The sequence below is a fragment of the Pongo pygmaeus genome, chromosome 1 (assembly GCF_028885625.2).
Source record: "Pongo pygmaeus isolate AG05252 chromosome 1, NHGRI_mPonPyg2-v2.0_pri, whole genome shotgun sequence".
In the NCBI taxonomy this organism is placed as follows: Eukaryota; Metazoa; Chordata; class Mammalia; order Primates; family Hominidae; genus Pongo; species Pongo pygmaeus.
The window spans coordinates 17,615,305-17,636,701 of record NC_072373.2 but is presented as its reverse complement, the minus strand read 5'-3'; the positions used below and the strand labels follow the sequence as shown (position 1 = coordinate 17,636,701).

Genomic DNA, 21,397 nt, shown 5'->3' with positions numbered 1-21,397 from the left:
TTGTATAGTCCTGAGGTCTGAAATTTTAGTGTACCCAAGTTGTGTACGTTGTTCCCTATATGTAACTTTTTAAGTCACCCCCTCCCACACTCCCCTATTCTGAGTCTCTAAAGTCCGTTATATCACTTTGTGTGCCTTTGTGTATCCATAGCTTAGCTCCCATTTACAAATGAGAAAATATGGTATTTGATTTTCCATTCCTGAGTTACTTCACTTAGATCAATGGCATTCAGTTCCATCTGAGTTGCTGTAAAATACATTATTTCATTCTTTTTTATGGCTAACTAGTATTCCATGGTGTATATATACCACATTTTCTTTATCCACTCATTGATTGATGGGCACTTAGGTTGGTTCCATAGCTTTGCAATTGTGAATTGTGCTGTGATAATCATATGCATGCAGGTGTCTTTTTGATGTAATGACTTCTTTTCCTTTGGGTACATAGTCCAGTAGTGGGATTGCTGGATTGAATGGTAGATCTACTTTTAGTTCTTTGAGAAATCTCCATACTGTTTTCCATAGAGGTTATACTGATTTATGTTACCACCAGAAGTATATAAGCTTTTCCTTTTCACCATATCCATGCCAACATCTCTTGTTTTTTGACTTTTTAATAAATGGCCATTCTAGTTGGGATAAGGTGGTTTCTCATTGTGGTTTTAATTTGCATTCCCTGATGATTAGTGATGGTGAGCAGTTTTTCATATGTTTCTTGGCCATTTGTATATGTTATTTTGAGAAATGTATATTCATGTCATTTGCCCACTTTTTAAAGGAATTTTTTCCCCTTGCTGATTTGTTTGAGTTCTTTGTAGATTCTGGGTATTAGTCTGTTGTCGGATGCATAGTTTGCAAATATTTTCTCCCATTCTGTGAGTTGTGTGTTTACTCTGATGATTATTTCTTTTGCTGTGTGGAGCATTTTAGTTTAATTAAGTCTTATTTATTTATTTATCTTTGTGGTGGTTGTTTTTGGGGTCTTAGTTATAAATTCTTTGCCTAGGTTAATATCTAAAAGATTTTTTCCTAGGTTTTGCTCTAGAATTTTTATGGTTTCAAGTCTTATATTTAAGTCTGTAATCCATCTTGAGTTGATTTTTGTATATAGTGAGAGATAGAGATCCAGTTTCATTCTTCTACTTGTTGCTATCTAGTCTTCCCAGCACCATTTATTGAATAGCATGTCCTTTCCTCAATTTATGTTTGTATATGCTTTGTTGATGATCAGTTGGTTGTAACTATTTGGCTTTATTTCTGGGTTCTCTATTCTATTCTATTTGTCTATGTATCTACTTTTATACCAATACCCCATGCTATTTTGATTACAATAGCCTTGCAGTATAATTTGGAGTCAGTTATTGTGATGCATCCAGATTTGTTCTTTTTGCTTAGGATTGCTTTGGCTGTTTGTGCTCTTTTTTTGGTTCTATATGAATTTTAGGATTGTTTGTTCTTTCTTTTTCTTTTCTTCAACTTTTATTTTAAGTTCACAGGTACATGTGGAGGATGTGCAGGTTTGTTACACAAGTAAACATGTGCCATGGTGGTTTGCTTCACAGATCATCCTATCACCTAGGTATTAAGCTCAGCATCAATTAGCTACTCTTCCTGATGCTCTCCCACCCACCGCCCACTGATAGTTCCCAGTGTGTGCTGTTCCCCTCTATGTGTCCATTTATTTTCATCATTTAGTTCCCACTGATAGATGAGAACATGTGTTCTTTGGTTTTCTGTTTCTGTGTTAGTTTCTGGAGGATAATGGCTTCCAACTCTATCCATATCCCTGCAAAGGACATGATCTTGTTCCTTTTTATGGCTGCATAGTATTCCATAGTGTATGTGCACCACATTTATTTATCCAGTCCATCATTGATGGGCATTTAGATTGATTTTATGTCTTTGGTATTGTGAAAAATGCTGCAATGAACATACACTTGCATGCATCTTTATAACACAATGATTTATATTTTTGGGAGTGTACACCCCATAATGGGATTGCTGAGTCAAATGGTACACCTCTAGGTCTTTGAGGAATCACCACACTGTCTTCCACAATGGTTGAATTAATTTACACTCCCACCAACAATGTAAAAGCATTCCTTTTTCTCCACAACCTCACCAGCATCTGTTGTTTTTTGACATCTTAGTAACAGCCATTCTGACTGGTGTTAGATCGTATCTTATTGTGGTTTTTATTTGCATTTCTCTAATGATCAGTTATGTTGAGCTTTTTGTCATATGTTTGTTGGCCGGATGTATGTCTTCTTTTGAAAAATGTCTGATGATAGTTTCTTTTGCTGTGCAGAAGCTCTTTAGTTTAATTAGATCCCATTTGTAAGTTTTTGCTTTTGTTGCAGTTGCTTTGGTGTTTTCATCATGAAATCTTTGTCCATGCCTATGTCCTGAATGGTATTGCCTTGGTTGTCTTGCAGCATTTTTATAGTTTTGGGTTTTACACTTAAGTCTTTAATCCATCTTGAATTGATTTTTGCTTATGGTGTAAGGGATGGGTCCAGTTTCAATTTTCTGCATATGGCTAGCCAGTTCTCTCAGCAGCATTTATTAAAAATGGAGTCCTTTCTCCATTGCTTGTTTTTGTCTAGTTTGTTGAAGATCAGATGGTTGTAGGTGTTGGGTCTTATTTCTGAGTTCTGTATTCTGTTGCATTGGTCTATGTGTCTGTTCCTGTACCAATACCCTGCTGTTTTGGTTACTGTAGCCTTGCAGTATATTTTGAAGTTGGGTAGCGTGATGCCTCCAGCTTTGTTCTTTTTGATTATGATTGTCTTGGCCATTTGGGATTTTTTTGGTTCCATATGAATTTTAAAATAGTTTTTTCTAATTCTGTGAAGAATGTCAATGGTAGTTTAATGGGAATAGCATTGAATCTATAAATTGCTTTGGGCAGTATGGCTATTTTCATGATGCTTATTCTTCCTGTTCATGAGCATGGAATGTTTCTCCATTTGTTTGTATCCTGTACGATTTCTTTGAGCAATGGTTTGTAGTTCTCCTTGAAGAGGTCCTTCACTTCCCTCGTTAGCTGTATTCCTAGGTATTTTATTCTTTTTGTAGTAATTGTGAATGGGAGTTCATTTATGATTTGGCTCTTTGATTGCCTGTTGTTGGTGTATAGGAATGCTAGCAATTTTTGCACATTGATTTTGTATCCTGAGACTGCTGAAGTTGCTTATCAGCTTAAGAAGCTTTTGGGCTGAGATGATGGGGTTTTCTAGATATAGGATCATGTCATCTGCAAACAAAGATAATTTGATTTCCTCTCTTCCTATTTGAACACTCTTTATTTTGTTCTCTTATCTGATTGCCCTGGCCAGAACTTCCAATACTATGTTGAATAGGAGTGGTGAGAAAGGACATCTTGTCTTGTGCTGTTTTTCAAGGGGACTGCTTCCAGCTTTTGCCCAGTCAGTATGATATTGGCTGTGGGTTTGTCATATATGGCTCATTATTTTGAGGTATGTTCCTTCAGTACCAAGTTTATTGAGAATTTTTAACATGAAGGGATGCCAGATTTTATCGAAGGCCTTTTCTGCATATATTGAGATAATCATGTGGTTTTTGTCTTTAGTTCTGTTTATGTGATGAATCACATTTATTGATTTGCATATGTTGAACCAACTTTGTATCCTGGAGATGAAGCCAACTTGATTCTAGTGGATAAGCTTTTTGATGTGCTGCTGCATTCAGTTTGTCAGTATTTTATTGAAGGTTTTTGCATTGATGTTCATTAAGGATATATCGGCCTGAGATTTTCTTTTTTTTTTGTTGTATCTCTGCCAGGTTTTGGTATCAGGATGATGCTGGCCTCATAGAATAAATTGGGGATGAGTCCCTCCTTTTCAATTTTTTGGAATAATTTCAGTAAAAATGATACCCCTTCTTCTTTGTACCACTGGTAGAATTCAGCTGTGAATCTGTCTGTTCCTGGGCTTTTTTTGGTTGGTAAGCTATTTATTACTGTCTCCATTTCAGAACTCATTATTGGTCTATTCAGAGATTCAATTTCTTCCTGGTTCAGTCTTGGGAGGGTGTATGTATCCAGGAATTTACCCATTTATTCTAGATTTTTTAGTCTATGTGCATAGAGGTGTTTACAGTATTTTCTGATGGTTGTTTGTATTTCTGTGGGGTTAGTGGTGATATCTCCCTTAACATTTTCTATTGTATTTATTTGATTCTTCTCTCTTTTCCTCTTTGTTAGTCTAGCAAGTGATCTATTTTATTATTTTTTTCAAAAAACCAGTTTCTGGATTTGTTGATTTTTTTGAAGTGTTTTTCATGTCTCTGTCTTCTTCACTTATGCCCTCATCCTGGTTATTTCTTGTCTTCTAGCTTTGGAGTTTGTTTGCTCTTGGTTCTCTAGTTCTTTAGTTGAGATGTTAGGTTGTTAACTTGAGATCTTTCTAGCTTTTGATGTGGGCATTTAATGCTTTAAATTTCCCTCTTAACACCACTTTACCTGTGTCCCAAAGATTCTAGTACATTGTCTCTTTGTTCTCATTAGTTTCAAAGTACTTATTGATTTCTTCCTTAATTTCATTATTTACCTAAGAGTCATTCAGGAGCAGGTTGTTCAGTTTCCATGTAGTTGTGTGGTTTTGAGTGAATTTCTTAATCTTGAGTTCTAATTTGATGGTGCTGTGGTCTGAGAGACTGTTATGATTTCAGCTCTTTTGCATTTGCTGAGGAGTGTTTTATTTCCAATTATGTGATCAATTTTAGAGTAAGTGCCATATGTCGATGAGGAGAATGTATATTCTGCTGTTTTGTGGTGGAGAATTCTGTAGATATATATCAGATCCACTTGATCCAGGGCTGAGTTCAGGTCCTTACTATCTTTATTAATTTTCTGTTTTGATTTGTCTAATATTGTCAGTGGGTTGTTAAAGTCTCCCACTATTATTGTGTGGGAGTCTAAGTAGTCTAAGTCGGTCATTCTCGAAGAACTTGCTTTATGAATCTGGGTGCTCCTGTATTGGATGCATATATATTTAGGATAGTTAGCTCTTCTTGTTGAATTGAACTCTTTACCATTATTAATGCCTTTCTTTGTATTTTTTGATCTTTGTTGGCTTAAAGTCTGTTTTGTCAGAAGTTAGGATTGCAACCCCTACTTCTTTCTGTTTTCCATTTGCTTGGTAAATTTTCCTTCATCCTTTTATTTTGAGCCTGTGTATGTCTTTGCACGTGAGATGGGTCTCTTGAAGACAGCACACCAGTGGGTCTTGGCTCTGTCCAGCTTGCCATTCTGTGTCTTTTAATTGGGGCATTTAGCCCAAAAAATACATATATTTTATATATTTTGAGATGGAGTTTCACTCTATGTCACCCAGGCTGGAGTGCAATAGTGCAGTCCTGGCTCATGGCAACCTCTGCCTCCCAGGTGAAGTGATTCTCCTGCCTCAGCCTCCCGAGTAGCTGGGATTATAGGTGCCTGCCATCTTTTAGTAGAGATGGGGTTTCACCATGTTGGCCAGGCTGGTCTCGAACTCTTGACCTCAGGTGATTTGCCTGCCTTAGCCTTCCAAAGTGCTGGGATTACAGGTGTGAGCCGCTGCGCCTGGCCTAGCTCATTTATATTTAAGGTTAGTATTGTTATATGTGAATTTGATCCTGTCATCATGATGCTAGCTGGTTATTTTGCAGACTTGTTTATGTAGTTGCTTCATAGTGTCACTGGTCTGTGTGTTTTTGTAATGGCTGGTAACAGTTTTTCCTTTCCATATTTAGTGCTTCCTGGTGGTGACGAATTCTCTCAGCCTTTGCTTGTCTGAAAAGGATCTTATTTCTCCTTCATTTATGAACCTTAGTTTGGTCAGATATGAAATCTTGGGTTGGGAATTCTTTTCTTTTAAGAATGTAGAATGTTGGCCCACAATCTCTTCTGGCTTGTAGGGTTTCCATTGAGAGGTCCTCAGTAAGTCTGATGGGTTTCCCATTGTAGGTGACCTGGCCTTTCTTTCTGGCTGCCCTTAACATTTTTTTTTTCATTTCAACCTTGGAGAATATGATGATTATGTGTCTGGGGGTTGATCTTCTCATGGAGGATTCTGCTGGGGTTCTCTGCACTTCCTGAATTTGAATGTTGGCCTATCTTGCTAGGTTGGGTAAGTTCTCTTGAATGATATCCTGAAGTGTGATTTCCAACTTGGTTCCATTCTCCCTGTCTCTTTCAGGTATCTCAATCAGTTGGAGGTTTGGTCTCTTCATATAATCCCATATTTCTTGGAGGTTTTCTTCATTCCTTTTCATTCTTTTTTCTCTATTCTTGTCTGCCTGTCTTATTTCAGAAAAATAATCTTTAAGCTCTGAGATTCTTTCCTCCACTTGGTCTATTCTGCTATTGATACTAGTGATTGCATTGTGAGGTTCTCATGTTGTGTGTTTTCAGCTCCATCAGCTTGGTTATGTTCCTCTCTAAACTGGCTATTCTGGCTATCATCTCCTGTATTGTTTTATCATGATTCTTAGCTTCTTTGCATTGGGTTACAACATGCTCCTTTTACTCAGTGAAGTTTGTTATTACCCACCTTCTGAAGTCTACTTCTGTCAGTTCAGTCATCTCAGCCTCAGCCCAGTTCTGTTCCCTTGCTGGAGAGGTGTTACTGTCATTTGGAGGAGAAGAGCCACTCTGACTTTTTGAGTTTTCAGCACTGATTCTTTGCTTATCTTTTTGGGCTTATCTACCTTCAATCTTTGAGGTTGCTGGCCTTTCAATAGGGTTTTGTGGGATTCTTTTTGTTGATGTTTTTGTTGTTGTTGTTTTCTGTTTGTTTTTCTTTTCATAGTCAGGCCACTCCACTGTAGGGCTGCTGCAGTTTGCTGGGTGTCTGCTCCAGACCTTAGTTGCCTTGGTTTTTCCTGTACCTGGAGATATCACCAGTGAAGGCTGCAAAACAGCAAAGATGGCTGCAAGCTCCTTCCTCTGGAAGCTCTGTGCCAGGGGGATACTGATCTGTTGCTGGCCAGAACATACCCATAAGAGGTGGCTGGAGACCCCCGTTTGGAGGTCTCACCCGGTCAGGTGGAATGGTATCAGGGACCCATTTAAAGATGAGTCTTGCTGCTTTTTGTCTGAGAAGGTGTGCTGCATTGTGGCAGACCTTCTTTATCTGGACTGTTTGCATTCTCCAAAGCCAGCAGGCTGGAATGGTTGAGTCCACTGAACCACAGAGATGGCAGCCGCCCCTCCCCCTGGGAGCTGCATCCGAGGGAGAGATCAGAGTTCTGTTCATAGAACCCTTGTTGGAGTGGCTGAAGCCCCCACAGAGAGGTCCCTCCCAGTAAGGAGGAATGAATTGGGGTCCCACTTAAAGAAGCAATCTGCCCACAGTGTGGCAAAGCAGCTGTGCTGCATTGTGGGGGGCCCTTCCTCATGTGGACCATTTGTATTCTCCAAAGCTGGCAGGCTGGAAAGGCCAAGTCTACTGGACCAAAGAGATGGTGGCTGCCCCTCTCCCCGGAAACTCGGACCTATCTCAGGCAGATTCCAGCCTGTTGCTGTTGTATGCCTAAGTTGAGTTGGTATAAATTCAAAATAGATTGTTATAACTGTAGGATATTATATGTAATTCCCATGGTAGCCACAAAGAAAATATCTATAGAATGTACACAAAAGGAAATGAGCAAGGCATCAAAATGTGCCTCTATAAAAAAAAGGTCAACTAAACACAAAGAAAACTGGCCATGGAGAAAATGAGGGGCAAAAAACCTGTAAGATATAAAGGAGGCAAAATGGCAAAAGTAAGTCCTTCCATATTAGTAATCGAGACTCTGTCTTAAACAAAACAAAACAAAACAAAACAAAAGAAACAAGCAAATGAAAAACGTCCAGTCAAAAGCATAGATTGGCAGAATGAATTAAAGAAAAACATGATCTAACTGCGTGCTATGAGAGACCCACTTTAAATCTAAAAACGCTTTAGATCTAAAGGTTGAAAGTGAAAGCGTAGAACAAGATGTGAATAGTAACAAAAAGAGAGCTTCGGTGTCTACACTAATATCGTAAAATAGAATTTAAGTCAAAAATTGTAACAGGAGAAAAAGGACATTATATGTTGATAAAAGGGTCAATTTGCCTAGAAGATATAACAATTCAAAACATATATGCACCAAACATCAGAGCTCCACAATATACGAAGAAAATGTTGACAGAAATGAAGGGAGTAATAGACAACTCTGCAATCAAATCCCTGAATAATGCAGTATGTTTATTATTAAAGTAAAGAGGCTAGTCCAGCCTCTTTCCTGATTTCCACATCACTTTGATATGGTCATCCTGGACACCTGCAGTCTTCAGTTACTTCCTGTTTCCTGCTGGCATTTAAGTCCCTTGTACTTTATGTGAATTCTTACTTCAGTTACACTGCCCCTACAACTTGCAATGAACATTCTCACTTTGGTTGTATCACTTTCCACCCTCCTGCCTGAAATCTGATGCTTTCCTTCAAGCTCCATCCTCACTAGGAAGCCTTTCGTATGAGCTAAGATTAACAATTTGCATCCTTTACCCTCCAAGTGTTGCATATACCTATACCACTCATTTAGCACATCACATTTGATACTTATTTATTTGACACATGTAGCTATATTTAATCTATTTGTTTGGTCTCCTCCATAACCAGAGCTTTATTTCCATGGGGGCTAATGCTCCTTTAAGTTTCTGGCAATGATTGCTGTTATATAGATGCAGAATCTTATTTTTTTAATGAATTAACAGATGTCTCCCTAAATTAGGCCCAAATACTGATCTTAATCCTAAGGATTAGCTAATAGAAGCATCATAGGTATTAAGTTGGACATATGTGGCCAAACTGTTTAATTTTGTGAGCTTCAGTTTCATGTGCTAATGCCATATTTATCTGTCTGTCTGTCTGTCTGTCTATCTATCTATCTATCCATCCATCCATCCATCCATCTATATCTAGCTTGACCATCACAGTCTAAGGAGAAGCTATGCTTATCCCTGTTTTTCAGATGAGGAAACTGAGACCCAGAGACATTAAGTAATTTGCCAAAATTACCCAACTCACACATGAAAGAGTCAAGGTTTGAACCTAGATCTCCCTGACTCCACTGCTTGTTATTTTAAACATCTACAATATTTACCTTTCAGTTCTTGAACTTAATCTTGCCTGAGATCTAAGTTCAAGCCTTTCATTATCCACATCCCCTCATATCTAATGATAGTTGTGGTAGGCAGAATAATATCCCCCCAAAGATGTCTGCATCTCAATCCTGGAACCTATGAATATTTTACCTTGCATGACAAAAAGGGACTTTGCAGATGAGATTAAGTTAAGCATCTTTAGATGGAGAGACTATCTTTGCTATCCATGTGAACCCAATGTAATCACATGGTGCTCATAAAGGAAAGAGGGAGGCAGGAGTCAAAGTCAGAGAGAGATTTGAAGATGCTCAACTGCTTTTGAAGATGGAGAAAGGGACCAAAGCCAAGGAATTCACTGACACCTTGATTTTAGCCCAGTGAGACTCACTTTGACCTCCAGAACTGTAAAATAATAGATTTGTGTTACTTGAAGCCACTAAATTTATAGTAATTTGTTATGGCAGCAATAGGAGACTAATACAATTGGCCCTCAAACGACACATGTTTGAACTGTGAGTCCACTTCTACGTGAATTTTTTTTTTTTAGCACATATATTAGAAATATCTTTGGAGATTTGTGGCAACTTGAAAAAACTCGCAGACAAACCATGTATCCTAGAAATATAAAAAAAATAAGTAAAAGCTATGTAATGAATGCATAAAATATATGTAGATACTAGTCTATTTTATCATTTACTACCATAAAATGATACACACATCTATTCTAAAAAGTAAAAATTTATCAAAACATATGTAAACAGACTGTACATGGCATCCCTTGCAGTGGAGAGAAATAGAAACAACATAAAAATGCAGTATTAAATCATAATTGCGTAGAATTAACTGTATACATAAGGTACTACGGTAATAATCGCTGCATTGCCAACTACATTGCTATTGTGGTGAGCTCAAGTGTTGAAAGTATCCACTTAAAATGCCACGTGATGCTAACTGTCTGCGCATGAGCAGTTTCTCTCTCCAGTGAACTGCATATTGTAATGAAAGTTATCTCTTTCAGTTCTCACATTTTTGTGTGTGTTTAGAGCAATACTATAAACTTTGAGTAACACAGCGGGACTTATACGAAGTGCCACTACTGATGCTGGAACTGCTCCCAAAAAGCAGAGAAAAGTCATGACATAACAAGTAAAAGCTGAATTGCTTGATGTGTGCTATAAATTGAGGTCTGCATTGTGGTTGCCCACCATTTCAGACAGATGATTCAGCTTGTAAGCAGACAATGTAAACTTACAATATCAATAAGTAAGTACAGTACAGTAGTGTAAATACATTTTCTCTTCCTTATGATTTTCTTAATATTTTCTTTTCCCTAGCTTACCTTAATTGTAAGAATATAATACATATACAGAATATGTGTTAATTGACCATTTCTGTTATCGATAAGGCTTCTGGTCAACAATAGCCTATTAGTAGGTAAGATTTTGGAGATTCAAAAGTTACAGTGAATTTTAACTGTGCAGGTGATTGATGCCTAATTCCCATGTTGTTCAAGGGTCAACTGTACAATAGGTTTTCTGCTTTCCTTACCCTCCTGATGATTTCTGAACTAGTTCTACAGAGTTTCCTCTTTTCCTTTGCATCTCTCCCTCCCACTGCCACCATCCAGATTGTTTCAGAGCGGCACTTCATCAGCTGCATCGTCACCCTCTGTGGGTGTGGAAGGGCTCTCACTTCCACTTAAGGCCATGCCACGCTAATTGCCTTTCTGGCTCTTTTCTCTTAAAAGGTGGTGCTTAGAAAGGAAAGGAATAGTCCATATGTGGTCTTAGTAGGACAGGGAACAGTAGGTCTTTACCTCCCTTAATCCGAATGTTAGATCTCTTCAATGCAAGCCAAGGTAATGCTTATTTTTTTTGGCACCCACATCACATCCACTGCTCACTCACGTTGAGTTTATTGATAACTACAACCCCAAGCTTTTCATGTCATATTAAAGGGAAAGCCATTATGAGCTGTTCTTGTATCTTGTAGAATGTCTGCCATCTTGTGTCATGTAGCTTTTGTCTCACAAAACAAAAAAGCACAGTACGAATTAATCTCTCCAGGGAAAGATTTAAAGACTAGGATAATAAGGAGAGGCAGATGGAATTCTGAGAGAAATATGGCAAATTCTAGAGCTAATCTAATTAAAGGGCCATGGGAACTTCTCCCTGGCGCATAAATAAAATATGACAATCAGTGTCAGCTAAGAAACCCTTAGCAAATATCTAATCTCATTTTAAACTTTATCATTACATAGAACTGTTATCTTTTAACAAATAATGGTGTGATGCAAAATAAGCTGAGAGAAGCAAACAGACACAGGCCAGGCGGCTGCCCAGCCTCTCTGCCCACCCCTCCCTACCTACGCTTCAGATGGCATAGGCTCTCCCAGCCATTTCAATACGTGGCACATCTGTGACCTCGCCAGCTTGAAGGACAGAATGAAAGGTTCTTAGTGAAGGAAAAAGGCGTTCATCTTCACCCCATCGTAATGGGCTCCAAGGAGGACTGGCAAGGTGTAGAATCTGGAGAGGAGAGGTCAGGACTGGCTGCAGAGGAGGAAGCTGCTGAGGTGATCAGGAGTTCTCAGAGAGGGCCTTGTTCTTTCCCTTTAAATTCAAAATGGCAGTGCCTCAAACCCTCTGGGCTTCCTGGAATTTGTGTTTAAATATTTATGTATTTCCAGGCGAATATTCAAACAATGTAGCTAAGACGTGGTACCTTCAAAGCAGGTAAACCAGCTGGCTTCCCTGCTATGATCCCCTTGCACAGCCTGGCTCTTCAGACAGGAGCCTGTATTCTGAAGGAAGTCCTTACAGAGCAGCTTGGACCTACTACCCCTTAAAAGAAGGAGGAACTGGTGAAGTTATTTCCATTAACTTTAAGGTACCCAAGAGGACCACAGAGGTCTTATTCTTTTCAGTTTGGATAAATCTGGGGCAGTCCAAAGGTTGCCAAGGGAGGTAAGAAGAAAAGTTTAATTTGCACACTTGAGCTTTACAGTCTGTCTGACTTCATTGGAGTTTACCTCTTTTTAAATTGCAGACTCAGGGCTTGAATACTTCCTTACCTTCAGTGACCTTTCGTGAGCCCTCCTGTTCCTGATAAGCTGCAGGGCAGTGCTTTTGTTCCTATGATGTGTTGTCATATTAACACACACACCCAGAATGATTACTGTGTTCACTTCCCCTGGATGTGCTTCATCTTCGTTGAGTTAAAATCAAATTGCTTTCTACTTCAGTAAATCCAATTCAGCTTTCTTACTGACCATGGGTTAAAGTTTTAATTTAAAATTCCCTTTCTTTTAAAAATTAGCAATTCAAATTCAAGGTGGTAAAGCAGCCCACATTCTGAGATTGTTGGTGTTGGAAAGGGCCTTAGTCATCGTCTGTCCTGAGTGATGCTTCTGTTGAATTATCTCAAGGACAGAATAGTCATTACTTTGAACAGATTAGGTGGAATGATGTAAATGAAAGTGCTTTGTAAATTGTAGGACATTAAAAAAATAAATATTATTAGCATTTATAAAGATGCCTTTTCCATTGTTGCCAATGTTAGTTTTTTTTTAAAACTACTTTATTGAGGTCTTATTGACATAAAAAAAGCTGTACATACTTAGCTGGGCGTGGTGGGGGGTGCCTGTAATCTCAGCTACTTGGGAGGCCGAGGCTGGAGAATTACTTGAGCCTGGGAGGTGGAGGTTGCAGTGAGCCGAGGTTGCACTATTGCACTCCAGCCTGAGTGACAGAGGAAGACTGTGTCTCAAAAAAAAAAAAAAAAAAAAAAGCTGTACATACTTAATGCATACATCTTGATAAGTTTCAGGATAAGTACAACACACTTGTGAAAACTACCTGTGAATCTCACTTGTGAAACCAATCATTAAACATGTCCCTCAACTCCCAAAGTTTCTTCTTTATTATTACTATGATTAATTTTTTTTGGGAAAAGCATATAACATAAAATCTACCCTAGGCAAATTGTAAATATACAATGCAGTGTTTGTTAGCTATAGGCATTATGCTGTATAGCACAGCATACTGTACTTACTAGCTTAAGCTTTATATATTATAACATGTGTTTTCCTGTTGAACTCCTGTCTTCCTTCTTGTGGGTATGAACTAGAATAACTTTATAGATCTCTTGGGAACATTTTTCACCTCAAGCAGCCATTCCTGTCCAGGTGTGGGATGTGCAACACGGTGGTCCAAGAGATGATTTTCAGAGTCACAAGGACATGGCGTGGGGTACCATTGAGTCACATTCTCCTGCTAAGGTGAAAGTCTCAATTTGCTGCTAATGCATCTTTAACCTTCTCTAACTCTCATTTCCCTTTGTAATAAAGACAGAGCTCAGACTTCTGTCCCAAAATCTTTGGCCAACAGCAAACCATATTTGTATGGTTATCTTCTAATTATGGTGAGTGATTTTCATATCCCAGTGATAGTAGTGATGCCAAAAAAGAATAAAAGTATCCTTTAAATTGACAAGCACCATGAAGTGGTTTGAGACTGGCTGGTGTTTGGGACATGGCTTTCCACGGAGCTTGAGAGATGGGCCATGGATCAGATTATTGCCCACTGTGACAGACAACACACAATTTGCCACTTCCCATGGCAGTCTTTGACATATCTGAAGTCAGCACTCATGTGTCCTTTCAGCCTTCCCTTCTTTAGGTCTCACTCTTCCAGTTTCTTCACATGTTCCTTATTTGATGTTCTCCTGCAATGGTGACTGGAGTCTATCAGTTTTTCTTTTGAGGAAGCTCCCTGTTCATCATTTTTATAGAAGGAGCCCTTGTTCTGATATCAGAGAGCAGTTCCTCAAGTTGGTTGAGAAAGGGAAGTCAGGGAGCAAAGGAGAGTTAATAGGGATGGCATGGAAGAATTGCAGTGAGAGGGATGCCTGGGAATTGTTAGGAGAACACTTAGGTCCTTAGATGTCTTTATGTTGGTGTACAAAATAGGGGTTATCAAAACTATAAAAACCCTGGAAGATAACTGAGGCAGTACCATTCAGGATATAGACATGGGCCCAGATTTCATGATGAAGATGCCAAAGCAATTGCAACAAAAGCAAAAATTGACAAATGGGATCTAATTAAACTTAAGAGCTTTTGCACAGCAGAAAAAACTATCAACACAGTAAACAGATAACCTACAGAATGGGAGAAAATTTTTACAAACTATGCATCCAATGAAGGTCTAATATCCAGCATCCATAGGGAACTTAAACAAATTTACAAGAAAAAACCAAACAACCCCATTAAAAAGTGGGCAAAGGACATGAACAGACACTTTTCAAAAGAAGACATACATGCAGACAACAATCATATGAAAAAAGCTCAACATCACTGATCATAAGAGAGGTGTAAATCAAAACCACAATGAGATACCATCTAATACCAGTCAGAATGGATATTATTAAAAAGTAAAAGAATAACAGATACTGGCGAGGTTGTGGAGAAAAAAACGCTTATATGCTGTCGGTAGGAGTGTATATTAGTTCAGCCATTGTGGAAGACACTGTGGTGATTCCTCAAAGACCTAAAGACAGAAATATCATTTGACCCAACAATTCTATTACTGGGTATATACCCAAAGGAATATAAATCTTTCTATTATAAAGACATATGCATGTGTATGTTCACTGAAGCACTGTTCACAACAGCAAAGATATGGAATCAATCTAAATGCCAATCGATGATAGACTGGGTAAAGAAAATGCAGTACGTACACACCATGGAATACTATGCAGCCATAAAAAAGAACGCGATAGGGACCTGGATGAAGTGGGAGGCCATTATCCTCAGCAAACTAGCACAGAAACAGAAAAGCAAGCACAGCATGTTCTCACTTATAAGTGGGAGGTAAATGGTGAGAACACATGGAAACATAGCGGGGAACATTGCACACTAGGGCCTATTGAAGAATGGAGGGTTGAAGGAGGAAGAAGACCAGGCAAAATAACTAATGGGTACTAGGCTTAATACCTGGGTGATGAAATAATTTGCACAACACACCCCCATGACACAAGTTTACCTATGTGCCCCTGAACTTAAATAAATGTGACCCCGAACTTAAAAGTTAAAAAAACACAAAAATAAAATAGGGGTTATAAGCAAAATGTGTGCAACTGGCGGTACATGTGTAAAGACTGTCAAGATTGGATTGAAAGTCTGTGAGAGTGCCTTTGCAGCTTGCTTCTCTGAGCCTTAAGGTGTTCCACCTCTAAAATTGGTTGAAATGAGGTATTGTTTGGAAAAGGCTTTGGTGAACCAGGAAGTGCTATACAAATGTCAAATATTAGTTTTTTCATTAGTTATATTATTTTATGTCACTGTTATAACATTGACATTCTGTTCAGTGTTTATCCTGGTTTCTCTTCAGATCATATAAATCTTGTGCCTTTTATGAAAGATTTCCATGAAGAGGAACAACTCTGAGACTTAAACCAATTTTCAGCCTTGGTGCTTTGTATAAAAGGATCCAGCACTCCCCAGTAGTCCTTTCATAAAAGAGCCCTGTCATTCCCAAGTCCATTTATTGCTTGCTTGCTGGGATTTCACCATCCAGAGGTTTTTATCAAGAAAGCCTATGGTTGTTATAATATCCAAATCCATGCGTGTTAAATAATGACTTTTTATTGTCTTTATAATGTCTGGCAACCTGGCTGGGTATAAAATTCTTGAGTACGCCCTGCTCCCCGCCTCCATTCAAACTATATAGAGAGTGTTACTTGGCGTTCAATATTGCCTTGGAAGCCAGCTTTAATTTTGCCCTTTGTACATGACTTGAGTTTTCTCAGAGAATCAGTCAGGACTCATTCTTTTTTCTATGGATTTCATCGGTTTTACCAGGACATCTTGGTGTTGGTCATAATATTTCAATTTGTTTTTTGGGAGCTGTGTGATCTTTTATTTGTAGGTTTAGTTTGGTTTCTTATTTATTTTTTCTTCTCAAGGGACACCATTGTCCATATTTTTGTTTGCCTTATGTATATATCATCTTCCCTTTCATTATTTTTCTTTACCCTTTCCTTTGCATTTTGCTATTTTCTCAAGTTGATATTCCATGCCATTGACTCTATTTTCAGCTGTAACTGTACCTCTTCCTGGTTCTAAGATGGCTTCATAGTACGAATGAACTGAGCAGAACACCCAGGCAGGCATCAGCTGGCCTATGGTAAATCTTCCTAGGTTATTATAAAAAAATTAACATTACCATAGCTCAGATTAATAGTTGGCCAATAGCTGCCTTCTTCTCCCCAGCCCAACACATGCTTGAACTCTCCATTCTCCTGAGTAAAGGACCTTGGAAAAACACTCCTTAAGAACTGGAGAAGGTTGTATTGGTTTTAGTGTCTGCCATTAATTTTATCCACATTTTACAGTATTTGGCAGATATTCTCATGGTTTTAAGAAGCATTATAGTGTTAAGAGCATAGTTACAGAGAAAACTGCCTGGGTTTTAATTTAAACTTTTCCAGTTGCTAGCCATGTGAAGTTGGGCAAGCTACTTAACCTCTTGATTCCTCAGTTTTCCTCATTTGTAGAAGGAGGTTAGTAATAGCACTGCTACGAGATGAAATGAATTAATATTTGTAAAATGCTTATAACCCTGCCGGGTACAAAGTAGGTGTCTTGAAGTGATCATAAGATGCATTGTCAATAAACTTTTCTCCTCAATTTCTCAATCACTTTGCTCATTTCAGTGGGTTTCACAGAGGTCTCATTAACTGTCTTTATTCCATTATATTGTGCCAGAGGTTGCCTGATTTGTTTTGCTCATAATGGGATTGTTTTAGTTATTTATTTAGAATTGTATCCGGAATATATAACTGGCTGACTAGTCTGTACCTCTTAGATTCTGTTTTTTTTCTCTTCTTGAAACCAGAATACTTGTCAATCTTTAATCTTCGGTAAGTCCATGATTTCTCAAGGTCTATTGAGTACATTTCTGTCATCATGTCTGTCAGTTCTTTTAGTACTAGATCCTGACTGATTTGACCTCAGTTGGGGAGGTGAACTCATTTGAAATGGCTAGGTACTCTCTTTCTATCTTTTTACCTCTCTTGGGCTTCAGTTCCTCCTAAATTATGCTACCACTATCTTTTTCAATCTGAAGATCATTTTCTTTAATAGAGATGAAAGCTGAGAATTTGAGCTATGTCATTCTGCCCTGTCTTCTCTCTTATCTATTATCACTGTGCCCTAGAAACTGGGCACTTCCCTGCCTGGTTGACTTTCTTGTCCTGGTCCGTTTGTTTGTGTGTTTGTTTGAAGCACACCTTTGTGCTGTCCTTAGTATATTTACAGGAAGTGGAGCTCATTCTGGCCTTTGGTCTTCTTGACATTTTTCTTGTTGCTTTGTGACCCCTTTGGGCTTACTCCTGGTTGCTTCCCTTCTGTGGATCTTTGTACATGTCCTTTGAAAATTTCTGCCTTTCAGACAGCTTCCTTTTCAATCTCAGAAGTACTTGTAGATACTTTACCCACCTTGTCTGCTTTGGCATTATTGTACTAATTAATGTCTTGGGGCACTTGGGAAAGATACTTGTTGTTCCTTAACTCCCTGACCTGGGGGTTTGGTTTGGGAGAGGTGAGAAGAGGCCCAGAAATCTGCATTTCCACAGACCTCCCAGGTGATTTTGATGCATGTGACCCCCAGATCACACTCATGCCTAACTAGTTTGGTGCAGAAGCTCCTAACCTCTTTTTTCTGGTCAAGCTGTCCATGAAGCTGAGTTGATGAGTGACCTCTGGTGAGTGCAGGGTGACTCCCTGGGGCTTACCCCAGGGTCAGGTGCAATGGTTCTTGGCTTGAAGCCAGCTCTAATTCTGTGCCTTCCTTTGCCACTCAAGAAAGATAACTGAATATGACTGAGTGAGGGTGATACTGCTCTAAGTCTGAACTTGAATCTGTTTTCATTATAAATAATTAAATAACTTGCAGTTTTAGTGCTTTATTACTTCCTCCAACATATCTCCCACTCCATCACTGGTGTGCTGTCCCCTGGAGGTGGGAAAGTGACTCACTCAGCATCCTTTCCTTGGCTATTTCTTTCTTTTCTTTTTTTTTTTTTTTAAGAGACTGGGGTGTGTCTCTGTTGTCCAGGCTGGAGTGCAGTGGCTATTCATAGGTTTATCATAATGCACTATACCCTTGAACTCCTGGGCTCAGGGAGGCTGGGCTACTCCTCAGCCTCTTGAGTAGCTGGGACTATAGGTAGGCACCACCACATCTGGCTTTCTTCTTGGCTATTTCTAACTCCAGTTTGACCTGGTCACTTTCTCCAGAGATTTCTTTCCTTCCACGTAACCTGTAAATTCTGAATGGCTGTCAGATTAAGTCTGATGCCATTCAGTAGAAAAGATTTTTCATTAGGAGGCTCTACTTGAAACCAAATGGACTACAGCACATTTTCAGCTTGGAAAGATTTGAAGAACTGGGAAGCATGAAGATCTTTGTACCTAATTCAAGGTAGTGATGTTTGGACACTTTGGCTGTGTCATGTTTCTCTTAGAGCTCTTAGTAGTCTGCTTATTCTGAAAGGTTGGAATGTCTCATAGATAAACAACAAACATCATTGAGTAATTATACTTTTGGGGATCACATTTGAGTATTGGCAACTGTGAAAAGAGGAGCTATAGACTCCTTAGGAGTTTAGTCCTATTCTCTAAGACATGTGCATTTATCCCAGACTCTCGTATAAAAAGCCAGTGCCCGTTGCATGCAGAATAGGGTAGGACTGAGGCCAGACTTCCTGGGATCTAGTCCTGGAGCTAGCACTAACCAGCTGTGTTACTTATCTCCTATAAATCTCAGTGATCTTATCTTAAATATAAGGTGATAATGATCCTTACCTCATTCAGTTTTGGTGAGGATTAAATGACATAAAATGTGTTAAGAGCTTAGAATATGTCTGGCACTTAGTAAGTGCTCAGTGAATTTATGATGCATAAGTGGACATCAGATTATGTCAGATTTGTCAAGCTAGTTTTTGATTTTTTTTTCCAATCCCTCTCTGATTTTTTTCTACATCACATCTGTTATATGTGCCATTTTAAAGCTTTGTAATTTTGGGAGGAAGAGTAGTGGGAATTGAATAATGTGGGCAGTCACTGGGCTGTTACTATAACAGTATTTGATCCATAGCTATGGGGATAAGACCGTGCTATCAATTGTAGAAAGTAGCATTAGTAAAACATTTCATTTCTATGGCACTTTGGAGTTTACAATGTATTTTCTAATGTCCTGTCTAATTTAAGCACAAAGAAAATATGAAGTGCAGAGAAACAACTGATTTTCTTTTTGTGTCATCACCAGGCTAGGTGTGACCCGGGTGTGCAGCCTCAGCTTGGTGATCTCAGACATCATCAGAGCAGCTCTCTGCAGTACGTTGAAGCACTTGTTGGGTACACAGAGTACCTGTTGTTAGGTTAAGCATTGTAGGAAGTTGTAAGAAAAGCAGCTTTGTATGGCCTTCCTGGCCATGTGTATGTAGTTCTGCCTAAGAGCAAAGTTAAATGAACTTGTAGCCAATGTAACAACACAGCCTGATGACAGAAAAAAATTCCCCAAATAACCTTAAAACTCACCTAGAAGGAGCGAGGATTTGTGTAGTGTTCCGGATGTCCCTTTGTTTTCACCCCATTCCTACCCCTGCCCAGACTTACCTTTGCTGTCACTGGGGCTCTTTTGGAGGCTGGGAAGGATTTTAATCCTGTCTGGTCCTTTCCCAAGATTAGTAGTATAATTGAAAATGTGCCCACAAGCATAATCTCTGAATTGGTGGATTTAAAAGAAAGCTGATAAGAGACTTCCAACGTAAGTGTGTAAAAAGAAAATATCTCTTTAAAAGATGTTATTGATAATGAAAAGCTGAGACCCTTGATACTCTGCACACAGCTGGTGTGGGCTTTATACAGATTCAGAGGCATCCATGTGTGTCCTGCTTATTGGTCCTTAGGCTACTCCCGCCTGCAAAGTGTAGCACTCTCTTGGTGGATCCTGCCAGAATGACACATCTTTTTGCTTTGGGACGATCGCTGGGTCCCGGGGTCTCTCCCTGCCTCTTCCCCAGCCCTACCCTATTGCACATTTTAGTGTGGCTTAGCTCTGTTGCCTTTGTGGCGGTTAACACTCAACCTCAGAGACAAAGATCTAAGCCGGAAGGAGGATCTATTGTGAACCGGTTGGAAGTTGATTTTTGACCCTAAGAAAATAGTTCACCTTATCATCAGATAGAGATGCTATTTGTACATTTCTCCCTCATACATGTACATTTACTCTCAAAATTTCCTGGGCTAGTAGATCTCTCAAGGTGGCTGAGAGACCCTAGATGGTACCAGTGTACCACTGGGCCGCATCCTTAAAGATGCTGCTGTGAGGGACAGCCACAGAGGCCCGTGTGCGCCATTGCCCTCATCCCTTGGGGGCTCTCTGGATGAGGGGCTTTCTCTGTCTTTGTCTTCTCTTGTCTTCGAGGTCCTTCTTACTCCCTTGTCCAATGTGTGACATCTTATCTTTTCCTCCATGAGCTCCATTTTTCTGTTCCAAATAGCTCTAGTCTGCTGGTATATTGTATTTGTTTTTCTTTTCTTTTTTTTTTTTTTTTTTTTTTTTTTTTGGAGACAGAGTTCCCACTGTCGCCAAGGCTGGAATGCAATGATGCGATCTCGGCTCACTGCAACCTCCGCCTCCCGGGTTCAAGCGATTCTCCTGTCTCAGCCTCCTGAGTAGCTGGGATTACAGGCGTGCGCCTCCACACCCAGCTAATTTTTGTATTTTTAGTAGAGACAGGGTTTCACTATGTTGGTCAGGCTGGTCTCAAACTCCTGACCTGGTGATCCATCCGCCTTGTCCTCCCAAAGTGCTGGGATTACAGGCGTGGGCCACCGCCCTCAGCGTCTGCTGGTATATTGTACTCCTTTCTCTTTGTTTAGTTAAATTATTTCTACTTTGTCTTGATACATAACAGTGGTATATTAGTCTCAACCCTTTGGAACATTTTTAGGTCCCGATGCTATCATCCATTATGTTGAAGAGGACAGGTCAAAGGAAAGAGCCCTGTGGGACCTTCCCTGTGACCATTTAGGATTTAGACTCATTTGGCCTGGAACTTTTATTCCCCAGCTACGAATCCACCTACCTGTCCCACCGGTCTCTGTCTCCAGCCTCCACTTCTACACATGGAAATCAGGAGAGGCTGCGTCTTAAATCCTTTTGGTAAAATCCAGACATTTATGATCTTTACCTC

At 39.3% G+C, this 21,397-nt stretch overlaps 1 protein-coding gene and 1 non-coding gene across 7 annotated transcripts in view; both read left to right on the top strand.

Annotated features, from left to right (window-relative positions):
• Positions 1 to 21,397, top strand: part of DISC1 (DISC1 scaffold protein) — a 418,421-nt gene that overhangs the window by 28,269 nt on the left and 368,755 nt on the right. The gene's annotated exons all lie outside the window — the stretch shown is intronic.
• LOC129022926 (U5 spliceosomal RNA) lies at positions 15,507 to 15,622 on the top strand. Its single transcript, XR_008496603.1, has one exon. It is a non-coding gene; the product is annotated as a U5 spliceosomal RNA (small nuclear RNA).